The sequence below is a fragment of the Zingiber officinale genome, chromosome 10B (assembly GCF_018446385.1).
Source record: "Zingiber officinale cultivar Zhangliang chromosome 10B, Zo_v1.1, whole genome shotgun sequence".
Taxonomy (NCBI): domain Eukaryota; kingdom Viridiplantae; phylum Streptophyta; class Magnoliopsida; order Zingiberales; family Zingiberaceae; genus Zingiber; species Zingiber officinale.
Window position 1 is genome coordinate 41142358 of NC_056005.1, and position 8669 is coordinate 41151026.

At 35.9% G+C, this 8669-nt stretch overlaps 1 pseudogene; it reads left to right on the top strand.

Annotated features, from left to right (window-relative positions):
* The first annotated feature begins 390 nt into the window (after positions 1 to 390).
* On the top strand, positions 391 to 462 carry LOC122030682 (annotated as a pseudogene).
* Positions 463 to 8669: the final 8207 nt, after the last annotated feature.

Below are 8669 nucleotides of genomic sequence, written 5' to 3' on the forward strand. Positions count from 1 at the left end.
AGTTGATTCATCTGTGCCTGAATCGGCCCAAAGGGGTAGGTGTCTTGAGCGTGATCCATACCTCCACAAGTGTCGCAAACACATGCTATTGCATTAGCTGTGTTGTTCCCCATGGCTTCAAACTTCTTGGTCAGAGCGTCCAGCTTTGCAGACATGAGTGTAACTGCATCTACGTCGAATTTCCCTGACGCTTTAATTGGATTCCCCATAAAAGAGCCACTGGATCTTTCAGATGCCCATTGATGGTGATTATGTGCCGCATTCTCTATGATCTCTTCAGCTTCATCGAGACTTTTGTTCATCAGTGCTCCTCTTGCTGCAGAATCAAGAGATACCTTCATGTGATAATTTATCCCATTGTAGAAGGTGTGCAGAACCAACCATTTTTCAAGGCCATGATGGGGGCACTGTCTTGGCATACTCTTGAATTTATCCCAAGCTTCAAATAATGATTTTGAGCTTATCTGTTTGAAGCTGGCAATCAGGTTCCTCATGTGAGCAGTTTTCCTGGGTGGGTAGAACTTGTCTAGAAACTTCTGCTCACCCTGCTCCCAGGATGATATGCTGTTTGCTGGAAGGGAGTTAATCTTCATAGTGCCACAAATCTCGCAGAACAGCTCTAGGTGGTGGTTTGGATCCTCATGTGGTCCTCCTCCGAATTGATTTTGTTGGACCATGTGGATTACTACGGGCTTGATTTCAAAGTTGTTGGCTTCAATGGGCGGTCGGGTGATGCTGGACCGAACCCCTCATGCATATGGTGCTACGTAATCTTTCAGCAGTTTGTCGGTCATTTCTGAGGATTCTTGTGCTGCTTGGAATGCCTTCTGTAGATTTCTTCTCCTCAGAAAGGTCCTGTCAATCTCTAGATCAAAGGGTAGTAACTGTCATAAAAGGTTAGCTCTACGCATGCAATAATAAGATATGAAATATGATAGCGGAATAGAAAATAATAATAATAAAAAAAATGAATGCGGAAAATTAAGAAAAGAAAAGAAAACCTAGTCTAATCCGATATGATTTTGCTAACGTTATAGATGCAGTCCCCGACAACATGCACCAAAAACTTATTACGAATCGCAAGTGCACGGATTCGTCGTCAGTAATAAAAATATCGATCCCACAGGGACTGGTTATAAGCACTAGCAATTGTTCACTAAGGGTTAGCTAGACTACCAATAGTTGTGAATAATCTAAGGAAGAAAGGTCAGGAAGAAGAATCGAGAGTTGGTGATTCGAAGTGTTCTCTTGGTTATGAGGGATTCTATGTAACGCCCGCCCTTCCAGGTAGCACTAAGGCCACCCTAGAGGGACGGACGTCACTGAAACATAGACATCAATTATACTAATGCATATGGATTCATGGCAACGGAAGACATATATAATTAATTTTTTTTTTTTCATATCATAACATATACCATATTCATCTAGTTCTCTTAACATAGTATGTGAAGTCAAACGTACCAACATAACATGAGTAGGATATCATACTAGCTGAACATTATCATAAGCATAGGTCCAACATTGTTCACATGCATAACTTGGATAATTCAAAACTTAAATAGATCTATCCACCAGCACTTCCACACACATCCTCATTGCCTTTCCTGCTCTGCTCCCCTTAAACAATCCATTCCTTGCCTTTATCTGCAGTACAAGGAAAACGTGTAGCTATAAGCCAAAGTCTTAGTGAGATCCTTGCCTACCCATAAATCCGAAAAACACATAACATAACATAACATGTAGAAACCATAGCATAGCATAACATAGCAGGGAGAATCATAACATAGAACATATCTTATCATGTAAAAACCATAACATCTCCTAACATAACATGAGGGAAAACAGAACATAATATATCATATCACATAAGGAGCATAACATATCAGAGTATAGCATGTGAGTGTATATCATGATTCATATCACATTCTGTAAGCACATATCATGAAGCCTATCATATCATGTAAACATGTATCATAACTCATACCTGTTCATAAGGGTGCATAAACATAATTTCATAAATATGTGCATGTAGATGCAATATGTATATTTTTAAAACATGTATCATGGAATGCACATATGCATCATGCTTCTTTCAAAACATATAGTATACATACTTGAATATCATATCATCATCATGAGAAGGGCCCCGGCTTGTTCCACATGTAAACATAAATGCGCGCAATCCCTAGGACAGGGTAGCTAGCCCCAAACCTACTAGGGATCTAGGTCCGTTCATAGTCCGTCGACCTAGGGGAGTACTGAGGAGCCCATCCCTTAACGAGGTCCGTTCATAGTCCGTCGACCCCGGGGCGCTTATGGAGCCCACCCTTGGTACAAGCCATACAAAGTAAAATATCATGCATATCATATCTCATCATATCATACATGTCATAATTCTTGTCATATCATGAAGAGAGCTCTTGATCCCCAACTTAAGGGAAGCATCTCTTTACCATAGCATGAAGAGTGCTCTTGATCCCAACTTAAGGGAAGCAACTCTTTTTTCATAACATGAAGAGTGCTCTTGGTCCCAACTTAAGGGAAGCAACTCTTTTTCATAACATGAAGAATGCTCTTGGTCCCAACTTAAGGGAAGCAACTCTTTAGGCTTTTCTTCTTACATAAGCCATTCACACATGCATTATATAACATGTTCTTATCATAACATAAAGTATAACATGTTATTTTCCTATCATCAAACTTGGCATATCATCTCATGAACTTAACATAACATATCATGAACATGGCATATCATATCATGAGTCTAGCATATCATATCATAACCATAGCCTATCATGTCATAAGTCTATCATATCATATCATAAACATGGCACATCTTATCATAAGACATAGAAATGCAACATATCGTAAAGTATATTTTCATCACATCATAAAGCATGAAAGCTTAATCTACTTATAGATCAAAGGCTACATATCATGAAAATGCATAAGCATGTTTGGTTAGGTTTAAACTCTTTCCTAACCCAATTAATCCATCTTGGCCGAACCATATCAGTAGGTTTCAACCTCATTTCATTCCATATGAAGCATAGAACTTATCCACATAATATGTAAACTTGATCTAAGCACGTACAAGGCATTATACTTCATGAATAACCATGTTTGAGTTCAAAACTCTAACCTTAACCCATTTATCTCAATTTGGCCGAAACATATCAGTAGGGTTCTTATATCATTTGGTTCCATATGAAGCATAGAACTTATCCACATAACATGTAAACTTGATCTAAGCACATACAAGGCATTATACTTCATGAATAAGCATGTTTGAGTTCAAAACTCTAACCCTAACCCATTTATTTCAATTTGGCCGAAACATATCAGTAGGGTTTCATATCATTTTAATCCATAAGAAGCATAGAACTTATCCACATAACATGTAAACTTGATCTAAGCACATACAAGGCATTATACTTCATGAATAAGCATGTTTGAGTTCAAAACTCTAACCTTAACCCATTTATCTCAATTTGGCCGAAACATATCAGTAGGGTTCTTATATCATTTGGTTCCATATGAAGCATAAGACTTAAACATGTAACATGCACATTTAGTCTAAGTACCTATAGAGCATTGTACAAGTACCTACAAGGCACTATACTTCATGAATAAGCCTATTTGAGTTCAAAACTCTAACCCTAACCCATTTATTTTCATTTGGCCGAAACATATCAGTAGGGGTTCATGTCTTTTTATTCCATAAGAAGCATAAGACTTAAACATGTAACATGCACATTTAATCTAAGTACCTATAGAGCATTGTACAAGTACCTACAAGGCACTATACTTCATGAATAAGCCTATTTGAGTTCAAAACTCTAACCCTAACCCATTTATTTTCATTTGGCCGAAACATATCAGTAGGGTTTCATATCATTTTATTCCATAAGGAGAATAAAACTTAAACATATAACAAGCCCATTTAATCTAAGTGCATACAAGGTATTGTACTTCATGATCTAAGCATATTTGAGTTCAAAACTTTAACCCTAACCCATTTATTTCAATTTGGCCAACCATATCAGTAGGGTTTCATACCATTTTATTCCATAAGAAGCATAAAAACCTTGGTTATAAACATGTAAAAATTCATACATTACAAAGAGGTACAACTAGTATGGTTTCTATCTAAAATTCTTGACCTAAGGCCTTATAATCAATTTTGGCCGAACCATATAGATAGGTATCTCTTTTTTTTTTTTCCCCAACATGAAGAATGAAGACTTAACTAACAACATGTGAAATTCATATATCATAGAGTAGAAAAATTAAGCATGTGATCAAAGAAAACTTGTTCTAGGTCCTCTCTTCCATCCTTGGCCGAAACATGCAATAAGGCTCTAAATTTCTCTTTTTCTTTTTTATATAACATGAAGAATCTCTTATCACTTGTTAACACTAAGTGACTACCTATTCTTTATCTTGACCACATTCTTGCAAGAAAATTTTTAGAGTTTCAAATAAAAACATTTTAAACCGAAGCTACTTGTACTGCAGTGAGGGGATACTCACATCCTTGCGCTTGTTTTCCTTAGAGATTTAACCTTTGTTGTGGATCCTTCCTAGAGAGGGGAAGCTTCCTTGCTCCTTGGTCTCGGCAAGAAGAGGAAATGGTGAAGAAGAGGTCATGGTGGAGGAGGAGGGAGTAGGAAGGTGAATGAGGAAAAATGCCAACTCATTTTAATTTCCTCCTTTTATTCATCATGAGAGGAGGAAGGAAAAATATATTTTTCTTCCTCCTTTCTTTTACTCTCTTCATAATTAAGAGAAAAGTCTAGATACATCCCTTCTTGGTGAGTAAGAAAAGAATATTCTAGAGCATCTCTTCATTAGAGAGGAAGAAGACAACTCTCACTTCTCCTTCTAAGAGAAGAGTCTTTTCTTCTTACATTTAATTATGGTTTCCCTCTCTTTTCTAACAATAATTTCTCTTGGTCTAGTGGTTATCTTATTCAGGCATCTAATGAGAGATCTAGAGTTCAAGTCCTAGACCTTATATATTTTTATTTCTATTTTATTTGTTTAAGTGTTCGGCTAGGAGCAAAATTTAATTAAAGCATATATAATTTTTCTTTATTCATGATAAAATATTCTAGAATTTTGCTAAGGACCTATTTTTATTTCTATTTTATTTGTTTAAGTGTTCGGCTAGGAGCAAAATTTAATTAAAGCATATATAATTTTTCTTTATTCATGATAAAATATTCTAGAATTTTGCTAAGGACCCTATGGGTGTTACATTCTAAGAGGTCGGTTTCATTGTGGTGGTGCTGAGATGTCACGTTTTATCCTACACTCATTGTCCTTTAACATGCAATTGCCGGAAGCTAAAGAGGCTATTCTTAAGTACCAGAATAAAGAAGGACCCTAACAAGTCATGTTACGGTTTACCCCTGTCACTAGGGCACCTCGGTAAATCTTGAGAACACAACTCTGTTAGTTAGAGCCCTAGAGCCAATCATTTGATGATTGCTGTATGGACTCGTTGTATCATATTCTTGTATATAAATAAAGGCATTTATTTTTGGTTATTATACTTACTTGTATTGGTGCCAAATAACTAAGTATAATAGCGTCCTTGAGTAGAAGGTTCTTACCTATATCAATCTATTGGTTGTATCGATAGTGAGATGATATAGGGATCACTACTCTTAATCATTCCTAGTCAAGTATTAACATTCAGGGACAATGTTAATGCGACGAGACTTGCATGTAGGTCAACTCGATGACTTGATCTCACAAGTCATGGATATGTAGATATCAAGTTGACACATGGGTATGCATTAGTGAATGTATACTGAATGACCCGCCATGAGAAAGTATCATGGATCGTTATATGAGTGTCATATACTTTCTCATGTGGCTATTAGTATGACTACTAGTCCTTGGACCTAAAGTCACCATGTTTCCCTACATAAGAAGTTACGTACTTTAGCTTCGTCAAACGTCACCTGTAACTGGGTAGACTATAAAGGCGATTACTGGGTATGTAACAATTTATGCGGAGGGATGTGAGTGATGTAGACGGGATCTATCCCTCTAATATGACGGGAGTGACATCGATATTCTTGATAGAGTGAGACCACTAAGTGCATGGCCATGCCCAAATGAGTCAATATGAGATGTTGAGTGTTGGTTAGTCCTAGGAAAACGTACCGGTTCCACTGTACAAAATTTTTTTGTACAAGTGTCAAACATTTCCTTAAATAACCTATTGTGTTTTTTAGAAGTTAAATTAGGAATCGTAGACGGAACTTAACAACATTGATTCCAAATTCAACTTATCTGTTCTTAATGATTTAGATTTGAATCGCAAGCGGAACTAAACACTATTGATTCAAATCTACCTAAGTTATTAATTTCATAAATATTAATTTTCAAAATTGGCTTCCAGGACTGCATGGCGAGGCACATGACATTCTTGGATATGGGAGCAACCACCACCACCTAGGCAAAGCCTTTTAAGGAAAGCTAATATTTATTTCCTTAAATAACTCTAGGTTAACCAAAAAGAACAATCGAATCACAAATTCAAAAAAGAAGAAAACACAAACTCGAAAAATAAATTCGAAAGACTAAATCTAATTGCCTCTTGTATTAAGAATTCTTACAAAGAAAATAACTAGTATGATGCGGAAGAAAACTACTAGTTATACCTTCTCTTTGTAAACTAATGACCTCGAGATCTTCTTGTCGTATTCCTCACCTCACCTTGAACGTCGTGTGGGCGACGATCCTCCAAGATGAACACCACCCAAAAGAGCTTCTCCTCTTCTTCTAAAATCCAACCACCAACACCACCAAGGAGAAGAGAGCAAAAGGGAAAAGAGAGAATAGAGGGATGGTCGGCCACTTGATGATCTCCAAGCAAGAGAATAAGAATTGTGTCTCATGAAGCCCCCTCACCCCTTCTTTTATATTACATGCCCAAGGCAAATAAGGAAAAACTTTTTACAAAAATAAAATCATCCAAGAGTTTTTCCTTTTTCCTTTTTATTTTTCCTTTTCTTTCCTCTTGATTGAATCAATCACCAAATCAATGGTTGTGAACAATCCTATTTGATTTAGGATTGAGCTTTGGCCGGCCCCTGGCTTTGGCACCAAGCAAGGTGTCGACCACCATATTTAGGAAAGAAATAATAATTTTTTTTTATAAAATTTTACAATAAGAAAAAACTCTTATAAAATTTTACAAGCTCTCTTTTCTAGACTTAAAAAAGGAAAGTTTTAAAAATTAAAACCATTTTTTAAAATTTAAAACTTCTCTTATAAAATTTCCTTTTTTAACATGATGATAGAAAATTTTAATTTTAAAACTTATCTTCCTTCTTTTTTTCTTAAACCATGAGGATGGTTAAAAAAGAAAAGTTTTAAAACTTTTAAAACTCTCTATTAAAACATGTGGCCAAATTCAAATAAGGAAAGTTTTTAAAATTAAAATCTCTCTTTTAAAACTTATAGTTTTCTACAAAGAGAAGATTTTAAAAATTCAAAAACAACCCTCCTTGTTTGAATATTGTGGCCAACCCCTACTAGCTTGGTCACCAAGCAATAGGGCTGACCCTTTAAGAGGAGATGTGGCCGGCCATTGCTTGGTCACCAAGCAATGAACCGCCCCCCTTCTTGGACACCAAGATGGGCCTCACTTTGGATGGACTTGAGGCTATAATGAGGCTACGACAGGGACCTAGAGGAGAAATTGATTTTGGCCTTCCGATGAGCTTGAGTATCCCATGCTCGTCCTGAACACACAACTCAAGTTCATCGATAATAACTCATTCCACTAGAGAGTTATTACCGCACTACCGCATCAATCCCAAATTACATTATGGGCTCATTCTTATCATGAGTGTGTTAGTCTCCCTGTGTTTAAGATTATGAATGTCCACTAATTAAGTAAGTTATTGACAACTTATTTAATTAATATCTAGCTCCAAGAGTAGTACCACTCAACTTCATTGTCATGTCGGACTAAGTCCACCTGCAGGGTTTAACATGGCAATCCTTATGAGCTCCTTTTGGGGACATTCTCAACCTAGATAACTAGGACACAGATTCCTTCTATAATCAACAACACACACTATAAGTAATATTATTTCCCAACTTATCAGGCATATTGATTTATCGAGCTAAACCTCACCTTTGATAAGTTAAAGAAATAAATATTAAATATATACGCTTATTATTATATTAGGATTAAGAGTACACACTTCCATAATAACTAAGGTCTAGTTCTTTTACTAAGTCAGTATAAAAAGAACTTACCTAAATGATCCTACTCAATATACTTAAAGTGTATCAGTGTAATTTATTAGTCAAGATAAACTAATATTTAATTACATTACGACTATTCTGATGGTTTGTTACTTTCCATCTTAGTCGTGAGCAACTGTTTATAATTTATAGAGAACCGACAACATGATCTTCTGAGTGTGACACCACACTCCATGTTATCTACTATATAAATTAATTGAACAATAACATTTAACAAATAAATGCAGATATTGACCTATATGATTCTTTTATTTCAAAAATAAATGTTTATAAAACCAAGGCTTTTAGTATACTCTCCAACAATCTCTCACTTATATTAAAAGACTAAGCTGCCATATCTGTTGCCATACATATGATTCACATCCCTCCAC